The 14765-nt window shown below is 38.9% G+C and overlaps 1 protein-coding gene across 15 annotated transcripts in view; it reads right to left on the bottom strand.

The window, feature by feature from the left end:
• Positions 1-841: 841 nt before the first annotated feature.
• ERC2 (ELKS/RAB6-interacting/CAST family member 2) overlaps positions 842-14765 on the bottom strand; it is a 606872-nt gene continuing 592948 nt past the window's right edge. For all 15 annotated transcript variants that reach the window (XM_072128520.1, XM_072128514.1, XM_072128513.1 and 12 more), the window contains one exon: positions 842-6574. The gene's annotated coding sequence lies outside the window, so the exon portion shown is untranslated. The remainder of the gene's footprint in view (positions 6575-14765) is intronic.

The following is a 14765-nucleotide window of genomic DNA, read 5'->3' as shown; positions in this document are numbered from 1 at the left end:
TAGGACACTATGTACAATCTGCTCAGCTCCTACTGCTCTATAACATGCAGCCTGCAGATAGGACACTACGTACAATCTGCTCAGCTCCTCCTGCTGTATAACATGCTGCTTGCAGATAGGACACTATGTACAATCTGCGCAGCTCCTCCTGCTCTATAACATGCTGCCTGCAGATAGGACACTATGTGCAGTCTGCCCAGCTCCTTCTGCTCTATAACATGCAGCCTGCAGATAGGACACTACGTACAATCTGCTCAGCTCCTCCTGCTGTATAACATGCTGCTTGCAGATAGGACACTATGTACAATCTGCGCAGCTCCTCCTGCTCTATAACATGCTGCCTGCAGATAGGACACTATGTGCAGTCTGCCCAGCTCCTTCTGCTCTATAACATGCTGCCTGCAGATAGGACACTACGTACAATCTGCTCAGCTCCTCCTGCTGTATAACATGCTGCCTGCATATGGTACACAATGTACAACCTGCTCAGCTCCTCCTGCTCTATAATGTGCTACCTGCAGAATGGGCCAGATTTATCAGGGTTTGTACGCACGGCCACTAGTTGCACCTATTTGCCCCTTATGCGCTTCCATGCCAAGTGGGAGTGGACAGCATAATGTGGCACATAACCATCGTGGGCCATCACGCCTGTGATCTATGCACGCCTTGTTGGCGCAGCACACAGCCACCCGCTCTTGATAAATCCAGTGCGGCAGGTGGGTTGTAGGGAACATCATATGTTTTTGCTCGTAGCACTAGTGTATGGTGATTATGGTGTATGGTTATTATGGTGATTCATTGTGTTAGGGTATCTGAGTGAAATAACAGCAGACACAGGAAGTCTCCATAAGAAATCAACATTTATTGAATAAATATAGTAGAAACAGGCTGACACAAGGTTATCTTTTACACGCAAATGGATGGAATGGTCCCTATCCATAACTACACGCACTAAACAAGAAATTACAGTCATTTTTTCGTGCCCGTTGTAGATTTCTTAAGGTTTTCATATCAATTTCCATATTCACATGTCAATATTACGATCCAGAACATGCCACTTGAAAAGATAAAACGAGAAGCACTATCAAACGTAGGATAAGGGGGGAGGGGAAAAGTACGCACGGTGCATCAGGAAAACATCCAAACATCACCCCACATGGGAAAGAAAATCAGAAAAATCGGAATTTCCAATTTTTATTTTTTTTTGTACAGGCTTAGAACGTTTACATTTTTTTTTATTATTATTTTTTTAATGAATAAACACAGATTTTTCTTGTTTATTTTTTATTACATAAAATCTGTTCCGTTCTGCGCCAAAGTGATCACATTTACAATTATAACAGTTCCAGTCCAATCATAAAAGCCCAGAAACCAAACCACGAATGTAAAAGCTGGCAAACCAGAAAATTAAAAAAAAAAAAGGAAAAAAAAATCTCAATATATATACCTAGTTCACAGTGTTTATTAGAAGCCCCAAGATTTAGCAACTATATTACAGAAGATCATTCAGCATCTCGGAAAATAAAGACGACGCTCTGGGATGGGACGGCTGAATGGCGAACTCGTTACAGTCTTGCACCATTGGTTGTCAGAAAAAGAAACAAAAAAAATGCCCCAAAAATTTTACATTAGTGAAAATTGGCACATACATAGACAGTAATTCATCGACTTGTACATGGTCATCTCGGTGACTTACCTAGAGTAGGTCAAGCATCTCATCTATTTCAAGTATTTTAGTATTTCTGTAAGAACCTGGATGAAAGGGGTTAAATCGGCCCCTGACCCCAGGGACAACAAATTGGTCGACGTCATTGTTGTCTGAATGAAAGTGCAACGCTTGTCATACAATATAATAAAGTCATATAATTTGATACCTTTGCCGTAGGACACACACAGAAAGGACAAACACATCGTTAGCTTCTCTTATATACCTTATTCGTTATATTCTTCACATAGGAATGATTATTTATAGATTACTTTATATATATATATCATGTAAAAAATTCCAAGTAATGGGAGGTTCTGGAATGAAATAATACTGTCTCTTTAGATAGGGTTTTTTTAGATGATATGGAGATTTTAGTTTTTTTTTGGGAAAGCCCACCAGGACCTCTTCGTGAATGATAGGGCCCTTTGGGGTATTTTGGATTTTTTGGAACAAAAAGACTAAACCTAAGCTTTGTACATTTCAGGCTTTGACATAAGGCAGTTTTCCATGAATCCTGGGGGAGTGGAAAAAAGAAAGGGTAACTATGTTGCTTCAGCTCCCGATTCCTGTGTTACTCCGGAACTTCCAATTTTTTCCTCCTCAGACTTTGGCACAGGAAGTGACATCGCATGGTCAGAGGAAGTGATGTCTCATGGTCTTTAATTGGCCAAAGCAGGCCCTGCGACCCCCTATAATTCCCGGCAGGACACAGCGGCCACAGACTGAAAGTATTGGAGTGATGTGGAAACCCGGGAACCTGAGCAAGGTAAGTATATTTTCTTTTGCCCCCCCCTACTCAGAAAAAAGCCGTTAATACTGTATTAACTAGTTATTCTTTAGCTCCAAACAGAATTTCTACCGGACTGAAGGCAGAAAAGGTTCGTGGAATCTTGATAGACTCTAGTGACAAACGCGTTTCGCATAACCGCCTCTTCCAGGCTCCCATTCCCCATTGGTCTGTAATCAGAGTAAACGGTGAGGTCTATAAAAGTGATATTATTTGTTTTTTTAAGGAATAGTTACTTTGATTATATCTAAAATACACATTGATCCACCAGACCAATAAGATTTACATAGATACTTGTAAAATTTCCACACCTTGACAAAATTTTTCAGATACCTGAGTGCTGCGAGCTCTGTACTTATCAGATTTCCTGAAGTCAGGTGTGCATAGAAAGCATGTAGAAAACCCTGTGGACCAGATGAAATCCTGTGTGGTGGATGTTACAATTTATATCGAATCCAGGATCAACCTTTATATTAGATATATTTTACTCCATACAATACTAAAAATTCACTGAAAAAAGATAAAATATTCATGTTTTTACACTCATCATGAGTAAGAAGATACTTTTTTTTGTCACAGATCTGGTTTATGGTGGCCAAGGACGTGCAGAAAAGTCTATAGATTGAGATATATGTAATAATCTTTATAGGTGAGGATAACCAACCAGATTCGGACCCACCAAATGAGAAGTTTTTGTCTGGCCTCAAATATCGTTCTTGCCACTAAAAGTACATATTGAAAGGACTGCATTTCCAAACCACCTCCTTAGATGCATGCTCAGGTTGCCGAGAGAATATGTGTTTCTAGTAAAGCCGGAGAATTAAGACACTGTTGGGGTCAATTTAACATGCCCGGTTTTGTTTGATCAGGCAAGAGTAATAATCGGCCGACTAGTAAGATCTTTTGGGGAATCAATGCCGATAGATTGTTGAAGTATGAGGTTCTTCGATAGCTCATCTCATACTGAATAAATACTGAATTGGTGACATTTTAAGGTCTGTTGGCTTAAGAAGGTCAACCATCTCTAGTTCTGCAGATCTTTTTGCAACAATTGATGTATTGCATCGGCAAGTATCACCAAATCACCAACCAGAAATACCATATATTTGGATAAATGATATCACAGGAGCTTGCCTTACACATTCAATGTGAATTTTCAGAACTTTTTAGTTTAACAAGTCCAGTTGACCATCTAATATGTATGCAAGCCTTCGACCCTCACAATAATGGCCAATATTAGAGAAGAGATGGATCAGGCTGCCGGCAGCCCCTGAATAATTCACCTTCCTACCATAAAGTTCTTCTTAAAAGGAACCTCTAACAGAGATTATGGAAAACAAACCACCCACAGTCCCCTACATACCTGTGGTTTAGTGTCCCAAATTGCCCTAAATCATCTCTGTCTTAAAAATAAAAAAAATTATTCTGCACCTCTCAACTTCATTGAATCAATGTGAAGGTGCCTGGACATCAAGAGATATATGTAAGTGTTTGTTTTTTTTAAAAAAAAGTAGCCATGGAATAAGATGATATAGGATGATTTGGAACACTCAACAGTGGTTCGATAAGGACCTGTGGTTGGGTAAGTGTCCCAAAGTGTCCTTGCAGGTTCTCTTTAAGAAATCCAGGAAACCACAAAGCACTTGTATGTTTTTCTATACATACTTTCCTGAATCTTCTCCAGTACTCAAAACACTTTCTTCTGTGATATCCTCTAGTCAAACCTCTTCAGATAGGCTTACGGCCTACCATAATTCTGCCAACAATACACTATTGTATGGGCAACTTCTATCTTCAATCGCTTATCTATTCTTTCCCATTCCTGCACAATGAGTCCTCATGGGTGGGTCCTTCTTTCCATAATATTTTTGTCTGTATTATACTAATATAACTTGTTTTTAAACCATTTGATAGAGCTCCATGGAACTAAAGGGATTTCCTCAAGAAGACAAGCCCTACACATATGCCATTGTAGGGTTGATAAACCTAATGACGAGGTGGAGGTCTTGCTCCAGACACACCACACTGCTAACCTTCAGCCCTGGAATAATAGAAATTTTTAGGCTCTGCACCATGGTTCACTTCTGAATTTGATGAGCAACATTCTTCACCTAAATAACATCTACAGATGATATAATGATATAGACATCTCATGCCGAGACAACAGTCATTGCAAAGTCCCTTCACTGTATGTACAGACAGAACGACTGGACGTAAGGCAACCCTTTCTTATAGTTATATATATATTTTTTTCTGTACAAGAAATTTCTTCATATACAATACCATGCAAACCACCAAAACAATGGATAAGATTGTTCAACTTAAAACCGAAAACTCTTAAGACTTTTAATTCTTTGACTCCATTAACTTTCATATATATGGAATTTATACAAATCACAGATGGAACTATGATCATTTCCAAAAATTTTCCATTGGTTTTTGGAAAGGATGGTCGTAGTTCAGACAAAACATCTCAAAGGAATTTCATATCTAAGGCTCTGATCAACTTTTGTTTACGGGTCAATGGCATCCATTACGATAAGTAGGGATCAGTTACAAAATGGAGGCAATGACATCCGTGCAGTTAAAAAATGGATTCCAGATTGATCATATTTTAATATCTTACTAGAGGAATATTGAATTGGTCACCCAATTTTGTCACTTTTCAAGATTAGTTGGTCATTGTCCAGTTAATAACCAAAAAAGGGGCTAAGTGCACCTATTCCCGACATTGGTGGGTGCTCCAGTTATCAGACCCACATCTATCACACATTAATGCTACCTCAAATTAATATGCCATACATGTTGAGGGCAGAAAACCCCTTTAACGTAACTCCAACCATACATGATCATAGTGGTAACCTACCAATTCAACCCAATGGCCTCACACATTTAGCTAAAAATTTATTAATTAATCAATCTCAACATAGTTTGGCCGACACAACAAGAAGAGTTTTGACCTAGACTTCAAAATCAGGTTATTCTTATCTAAATGACATACGTATCTTAAAAAACACACACACGCCTGACACATATACATTAAGGAAATCTGTTTTGCATGTAAAGAGTTTTGGGTCCCATTTTACGAGTTAAATTTAACATGCAAAACACAAATAAAAACAAAAGTTTGATTCTTTTTGAAATTTTTTTCTTCCAACCGAAAAAAATTCCAATGTAATGCATATTACTTCTTAAAACATCACCGTGATAAAGTCTTCAAGAGCGACACCTCATCAAGTCATACCCTCCGAATTCTACCTTCTTCCTTGGGCAGAGAAAAGTTTTTGCTTTCTCAACCACACCCACCGGTGACCGCCAACCTTGATCTATGTTTTAAGCGTTTCTTTAGCTCAGATATCCCATGCATTGTCAGAGAAACATGCCACTTTTTATTTTTGAGTTTTATTACGTTTTCTGTTTAACTCCATTGCTGCCGAAAGATCGTTTGACGACCAACTGGCAGCAAGGGGTTAGTATTGCCTATATATTGATTTGATTGTCCAACCTGGCCCAGAGCACATTGGGAACTTCGTTAGGAAACCTTGGCAGGGATCGGCCATCTGTTTTAAGGCTTGGGGAAATCAGATACAACCAACAACTTGGGCCATTTTTTTTTTTGCATAACTTAGAAAACCTGCATTTGATCTTGGCAATCTGGAGCCGTCGTTATCAGTCGATCTGAGAGGATAGAGGAGAGGATTTTTATCTGTGGAAGAAGGACGCACAGTTGATTTTCTTATGACATCATCTTTTGACAGCACTTCTTTTTCCACCGTTGTGGTCTTCGAGCACTTCATAAATGGCAGTTTAGATTACAGGCAGAACTTGTTCGAGTGACAATATTGTAGAAGTATTGCCAATATGAATTACTCTCTAATTGTCTGGAACTTCCTGTGGGTTCAGTCCATGTGTTACGCACACAATACACACTGCTTCACGCTGAGCATATCTGTACCATACAACAGCCACATATTAGTCACAGATGCCGTGTACTGCAGCGTTCCATCAACAAGACGAGGATCCACATTGATCAATTTGGGACGGTTTCCAGTTCTCTGCTGAATCTTGCTGTGTCTTAACTGGAAGGGAAGCAGAAAAAACATGTTTTTATTACTTACAGATACGTATATTTATCATTTTCTCTTAAACAATGGCAGTTTAAAGGGAATGTGTTAGCAATTTTCGTGAATCAAAACATATCGCTTTTGTTGCTAACTCGTTTTTCTTTTGATGATTGTAGATTTTTTTTGTCTTCTAAGTTATGTTCATTCAATAAAAATACTTATTTTCTATTTCATTTATTTTGTGGATGTACATTTTTTCACTTCTATTTTCGGTCAGTGATTATGGGGGGCGGCCATCTTGGCTGAGCTCTAGTAAAAGCATTTAGCGAAATGGCCATAGGCAGCAAGGGTCTGGCTCCCTCTCATTGAGGTCTAGGGAGAACTTTCTAGATGTGCTTTGTGCAGATATTGAAGAGGCGGTACCAGATAGAGGGTTTCTCGTTTTTTTTAAATCCCTGTGTCATTCTCCACACTGTCAGGCATTGCATTAATTACAACAGAACCTAAATGTATTGTCTGAAATGTCCCTTTAAATCAAAAATGTTCAAAGACACTTTGCCACATAATTACACATATGCAAATGACTAGATAAAAAGTTAAAATGAACCATTTTTCTAAATATTTTTATTCTTAGATCTTTATGAAGTGAGCAACGAGTATATATATACGTGTAAAATTGTAGAGTATTCAGTGTTACGGCCACGATCAGAACATCGTTCACTCATAATAGAGACGTCTAAGAACTACAGACAAGAAACTTGTCCAATCATTCTTTGAAAATGAAAAAAAAAATCACTTCCAGCCAGCAGATTACACAAAAAGCTGACAGGTTGTTCTGATAAGTGGGGAGCGACAGCCCCCTTACATCTCTTACTGCAGGTATGTGGATGTCTTTGTGATGTGTACGCCTGTGACGGCTCAATGCCCGGGGCTCTTCCTGGCCAATTACAACATATCTGCAGTTGCAACATTATCCTCTTCCTAACAGAGAGCAGGGAGATCAGACAAACCACCTAGTCTGCTGCGTCTATAATGATTTCAGATGCTCCCTAAATTCCTTTCCTTTTATAGGTAAAAGTTAAAAGAATAGACATACACAAGCCGTTTTTGATAATTGACTACAAGGCTGTGATACACCACATCATTGATTTTGTTGAAAGTTAAAAGGAAAGGAGGCCAAAGGCTCCGGAGTTCAATGTCTCTAACAATGTGGTGGAAGGACCTCTGGGGACTCCATGCTGTGTGACCTGGTCCCAACCATAGTGATGTTCTCCGAATATGACCAAGAGTCTTCACCGTGATTTGGAAAACTAAGCCAAGTACAATCAATGTCTATGAATTATAATCCAAAACCCAACTGTATTACAATGAAAAAACTATAAGTGATAATCAAATTTATTAAAAAAACCTGTCTAAAGATTGTCCATCTAAATATCTAAAATGTATTTTCTTAATTTAGTTTAGACTCAGTTGGATCGCCTGATGGCCCGCACCCGATTTCTGTTGCATGAAAGCCGGCGCTGCTGCGCCAAAATCCGATCGCGTGCGACACAATCCCCTGCTAAATCCCTGTCCCAGCGGCAAAACCATGAACAGTCTGACGGAAATGCGATCGGCAGACCTTAAGTAAATAAGCCCCAATGTTTTCCTTGTTCTATCCTGTATATTTTCCAGAATCCCCCAGTGGAGCATCAATAGCTGTAAGTCTCTACACGCCTGCATGGCCGCCTTAATTGTCAAAGTTTCTGTTAGGAGAATTTTACTTCCTGACCCCAATATTGCATGGATTATATTGAGATTTCTAGATATACAGCTCCACACAGCCTACATCTTGTCCATGGAATAGTGATATGAATTGGCAGATTCCACATGAAGACATTGATCTCAATTGGTGGCATCGAGAAATGGATAAAGGGGGAAAGTTAAAACCTTCAGATCCCTTTGTCATTGGACCCAAAGTAAATGATATTGTATTTGATTCCGGATATGGGAGATCAAATCCAGACTTTCTTTTTTGAATATACCAAGTTTTATCTTTTTATGTATTTTTAATGAGACTCCTATTTATTATGATTTTGAGTAGACACAATATATATATACGGTAATATTTTTTGTTTTTTGCTTCCCTGTAATTTTTATTCAGCTCTAAGATAATATGCCATAGCGGCTCCTGATGAAGAACATAGTCTCACATATCATGTTTGTTCAAAATATCTCGGGGACATGGTGACTCTTCAAATTAAACACTGGCAACAGAGAAAATGTGACTCATCTTTAGATAGCTGGTTGTGAAGTGACAAGATTGTATCACAGCATATTACAGTAATATAATCTTGATTAGGGTCCTTACTGGTAACACTAGATCTCTAATTAAAAGGTGTCGCTCTACCCTTCACTATCCCAGTCTACATAGTCACAAGAGCCATGGAAGATTGGGGTGGCAGGGGGTCTGTGTCAATGAGACGATGCATTGTTGATCGGAAGCCAATTTTACATGAAGAGCAACTGAGGTCAGGGGTAGCCAGGCAGAACATGTAATACGTAAGATACAGAGGCTTTCCCCACCAAGAAGTGGATATATCATGTATCCGCTGAGCAATACTATGTCTCTTATATAGAACATATATACATAGAATACAATTATGGAAATATCCAGAGGGTATTATATATAGGATGGACTTTGATGTAAAGAGCATATGTAGTAGGGGGCAGACCATACAGTCATAATGGGGCTATGGTGGGTCCCATTTGCTTTGCTAGAAAGTAAGTGATAACAGTCTCTACAGGATTCTCCTCTAGTTGAGAATTGGCTACATTGGCATAAAGAAGGTAGTATTTGTAACACAGATAGTGGATATAAGGAAGGACCAGGGTGGACGGTGATTTGTGGTTGGTATGCAGAATTAAAGGACACCATGATTATTAGATAATGGGTTGCCTCCTTTGTCTATCTTGCAAATGTGTACATAATATTGGTAAAAATATCGGTATGGTAGCATAGAGGGGAGTGTACATTGCCATAGGAAATTTGGGCAGAGAAAGTGGCCACCAATAGCCGGCCGTGACGGAAGACAGCAGAGTGCTGTCTGTCATAAGAAGAAGACTAGTGCTTAAAAGGTCCCCCACTCTGTCTGCCAAAAACAGCATCTGGCCTTCAACCAGAGTGCATCCCTGGACTCAGGTAAGCGATACATGGAGAGGCCATGACTAGCTGGGGAACCGATTCCGATGGACGGTGGGGTCAAAATTTTGCCCTTGGGGGTGGACCCTCTCTCTGGTGGTGCTGTCGTGATGAGGGCGTTGAGGCTATTGCTAAATTGACCATCCAAAGATTCCAATTTTTTGTGGAAGCAGAAATATGCATTTGAGGCGATGTGGGTTAAATAAACCTCCTTCCATGCCTCCATGTCGTCCTTCTATGCTGGGTGCATGATGTCATTTTAGAGAGGTTTTCCCTCTGGTAGAGGGATGAATTTGCCGATTTTGGGCAATTATCTTATGTCTTTATGTGTCCCAACTCTCCCCGAAGTGAAGACGATGGGGAAAGAGGCATGCTGGATTATAACATGACCAACCTCACGCTGCGTCGGGAGGCGTTACAAGATCCCAGTTACATTTATAGGACAAGATACCAAGTAGTTTTTTAAAAATATTTTTAGTCTAATATTATTTTTCTAATATAATATTTGAATACATCTTTTACTCTCAACTAAATACGATTTTTATTTGACCTCTGATATTTAGACCATTATATGACTGTATACATTCAGTATATTCAGGGCTCTATAAACTCATCCGGCTACTTCCCTACCTTTCTTTTTAGCTTCAGCACCAGAATCTTACAACCCAAAAATAGAAATACCATAAGCTGCTCTATTTTCTGTAATGTAAGTGTAATGGAAATGTGGTTACTGGTAAAGTTTCTTCTATAAATAGTATTTCATTTTTTTTACTGATGCCAGCCCCCCCTCCCCCCCCCCCAAAAAAAATAATTCCTTTTATAGAGGTTTTAAATAGATCATAAATCAATTTCTGATTGGTCTACCTGCATATTTGTATTTATTAATTTCCTTTTTTATTTTAGCCTATAGCAATAACACAAGTTTATAAATATGAGTCTATGCTTCAAACTTTTTGTTATTTCGTAAGACAAATGGTGACACATATATCATGATATGGCAGAACACACTGTAAATGCAGGTTTATAACAGTTTTCAGACTTCCCTCATAGTAATGTAGTTGAGGATCACTACTTTGAAAGGGTTGTCCCCTGATACATTTTTGTGCCCTATTCTGTAACATTGTGACCATTGGAACCCCCAACAATACGGGGAGTTCTATTCCCCTTTGTTAATGGAGTGGCAGGTTGAACATAAAACAATGACCTTAATGGGGGTATTCTCATGTATTGGAGTTTTGAGATATCCACAGCATACATGCCCACCTCTGGGACCCGCACCTATCACCACAATGAAGGTCTGCTGACCCCATTGCTGTGGATGGATGACTAGAGTTTGCTTTGCATATGTGCCCACTCTCCCGTCAAGTCTTAAGGATCAATGAAAATAGGTATCCTGGACCACCGCTCTCGAGGTGATCCGGTCACGAATATGATGCTGGAAAAACTCCTTCAACGAACTAAAACTATGATTATTGGCTGAATGAACATTCATGGGAACCCCTATCTCATGTAAAAGGACCGTCTTTTCCAGCTGACTGTACCCCATTAAAAATAATCGTTGATCGGGAATACACTTTCCCATGTAAGCAGATGCTGGACTTCCTCCAATAATAGACCATATGAACAAACATGGTATTTACACTGTACAATATAAACAGGTGCAATGTAGACAATGAGCATTGACTGACTTAGGCACAAGGACCCTTAGATGAAGGTCCTTAGTGCAAACTTGTAAGAGTCATTTTTTTTCTTTACAAGAACAGTTAATATTTATTTAATAAAGAATCTATGAGTTTTTTCAGACTCTTTTCCCGCCACCTATACACATAGGGGTTCTGGGTTCTTATCTTTTCATGTATTTTACGCCTCATAAATAATTATTCATGTGTCTAAATGTACATAGGAAAACAAGCAGCAATTAATCTCCCAAGCTAATTACTGACATCAGAGAAAGCGCCTTCAGGTAAATTGCTTACAAGGTTTATACTTCCTCCTGCACCTTGCTTAAGGGGACCATACACATTAGACAGCAGTAGGTTGATGGTGGAACGGCCATTGAACGATCATTGTTCTGGTAATTGTTCATGGCAGTGAAGCAGCCATGTCCCATCGTCTATATTGGCTATTACAGACAATCCTACGGGCTGTACTGGTTCTATGATACTGGGTAAAGAACAAAAAGTTTCTCGGAAGATTGCCGTAATATTCTTTCATCTAAAAATCTTTAGTGGACCAGCAAAGCTTCAATCAATTCAGTTTTTAAATCTTTCAACTTTAGACTAATATGTATCTCAGGATTTTATGTTCACTACTTAAAATTCCTACTAAATTCTTTTCCTACTTTATCCTGACCCAATATTCAGGTATTTTTCCTGATTCATCCAAAATAGGTGATCGACTTGTCTCGTAATTAAAGGGTTTTTCCCACGATCATTGTTCTGGTTAGGTATATGACCTAACTTGCTGATGAGTGGGGGTCTCAGTGCTGAGACCCCCACAGATCGCGAAAACGGTTGCTCCGTCAGACTGATGGAGCACATGACGGTTTTGCTCCATTAAACTCTATGGGGCTGATGGAAATTGTCGAGTGCCACGTCGGACTCCTCGTTTTCGTGATCTGTGGGGGTCTCAGCACTGAGACCCCCCACTGATCAGCAAGTTACCTTTACCGTGGGTAGGGCCTAACTTCTGTTCGTAGGAAAACCCCTTTAATGGCAAACTCTTGCAGTGGCTTTTTCCGAATAATAGAAGGTTAGGCAGTACCTGATCCCTATCATATCAGCATCTGCTACTGGAGGTTTGGAAGGGGGGTGTTGGGTGGCTTCATGCACATTACATAATTGGTCACACACGGTCCCAAATTAGGCCCTCAATCGTCAATAATAAAGTGGTAAAAAGATTGCATTATACTATGGATAAATAAGCACGACGGATGAGATGCTGACCCCATGAAAAAAATGAAGTATAACAATAGATTTGTTTCCATTTGTGACCCAAAGATACATTCATCGAGAATCCTTCTGTTCCATGTGCTGACTAAACAGTCATCATGATTTTACCAACCAAATTTTATTAGGAACAAAACTGTCTTATCCTTTGTATGGGAATGACCTCCGAGGTCTATACTCCACCAAGCCGGAATCTATTCTACTCAATCATACGATTTCTGTGAGCATTCTTATTAAAAGGATGATCTGCTATGTTTTCTGGAGTTTCCTATTACACATTGTTCATAACTGAACTACACATTCTTTACCAGTTTTATGAAGTCCTGTCTCATTCTTTACCAGTTTTTAGAGGTCCTGTCAGCTTTCCCGACAAATCTGATTTATTAGATAACTATTTTGCCGTATTGTATAAAATGTAAAAATGTTTTTGAAACTCATCGTCGTCCCCAGTTGTTATTCTTACCAGAAATATATGAATAAATTGATAACTGGGTGCTTCCACTTAAACATGTGTCCTCCTTACAAACTCTAAGACCTCATGCACACGAACATAGGGGGGGAATTCATCATTACATTTTGTCTTTGACATGGTTGTCTATGTTAAATTCCATTTTTCTTTTATATGTGTTCATCTAGTGATTGTATGTTGTTGTATTTGTTTTTAGTTTGCCTTTTTTGTTAACATTTGTTGCAAAATATTCTCTTTTTTTGGCGCACATGTCCCTCTAACTAGGAATTGGTCTTGTTTAATTTTCTAGTGGATTTCGTCCTATTTCTACTCCAGGGGCCGTCAAAACATGCGCCTAAATGACAATTTGCGCCAAATCGCGAATCATGAAATTAGTTCAGTATTGTGAAAATAGTCAAAGCAAATAATTAATTTGGTGCAAGCAATATATTTCACTATTATATAGTGAAAAAAGTAGAAATCCAGCACTTGTATTCATCGCTAAAAATCCATTTTCTTTAATTTTTGACTCAGTTAAAAATAGAAAAAAATATGACATACAGACAAAAGTAGTAGGCTTAAATGAAATTAAAAAATAAAACACACAGATGGACCTACGTGTTTCGAACATTTTAAATTTCGTCCTTTGTCATGGTCTGAAATATCCGTACTATTATATAGTGACTTTGCACTTTGCTGTGTTCATTTGGCACAATGGAAAGTCGCAAAACAGCATTTGAACCTCAAAATAACGCTAAAATAGACAAAAATTCCAATGATGAATCCCCCCCCCATAAATTTTTTTATGCAAACTATCCACTGATACTTTTCTATGTTTTCCGCATTCACTTGCGAAAAGCCACTGCCCGGGTCACATACTATAGAGTAGGCCTTACTCCTGCTCATGTTTCTACTGCCATCATTGCATGAGCAAACCGCATGTGACACGTGGACCGCAAACTACGGACCACGTACTATGTCAGTACACACCCCTTTAAAAAGAGGAATGGTAACATTGGTAAGGAATGGTAAGGAAGTTGTAAATTTTAAAAAAAATATTTGCATAGAAATAACAAAAGAAAGGCAAATGTATGAGAAAAAATTATCTGCATCGGGAATTTAAGGTACAGGCAGTCCCCGGGTTACATATAAGATAGGGTCCGAAGGTTTGTTCTTAAGTTGAATTTGTATGTAAGTCGAAACTGTATATTTTTTCTTTTGTCCCAATGACAATTGGAGTTTCAAAATTTTTTGCTGTAGTGGGACCAAGGATGATCAATAAAGCTTCATTACAGACACCTTACAGCTGATCATTGCAGTCTGGGACTATAGTAACATCCAGAGAGCTTCACCACAGTTCACAGGGGCCAGAGGGGTCCGTCTGTAACTATGGGTTGTCTGTAAGTCGGGTGTCCTTAAGTAGGGGACCGCCTGTATTTAGTAGAAGGGGCAAATCAGCAATATTCACCTTATCTTTCTTTATACAAATACTCACAAATCTCTCAGAGTGCTGAGATTCGTTCCATTATACTTACAATATTGTAACGCTACTCAAACACCAAGAACCAGATCGTAGATACTTGAAAGAAAGTAACTTCCCCCAGCTAAAGCCTAATACACATAGTAATA

The sequence above is a fragment of the Engystomops pustulosus genome, chromosome 10, assembly GCF_040894005.1.
Source record: "Engystomops pustulosus chromosome 10, aEngPut4.maternal, whole genome shotgun sequence".
Classification (NCBI taxonomy): Eukaryota; Metazoa; Chordata; class Amphibia; order Anura; family Leptodactylidae; genus Engystomops; species Engystomops pustulosus.
Note: the sequence above shows the minus strand (reverse complement) of the source record. Positions and strands in the feature narration are given on the sequence as shown.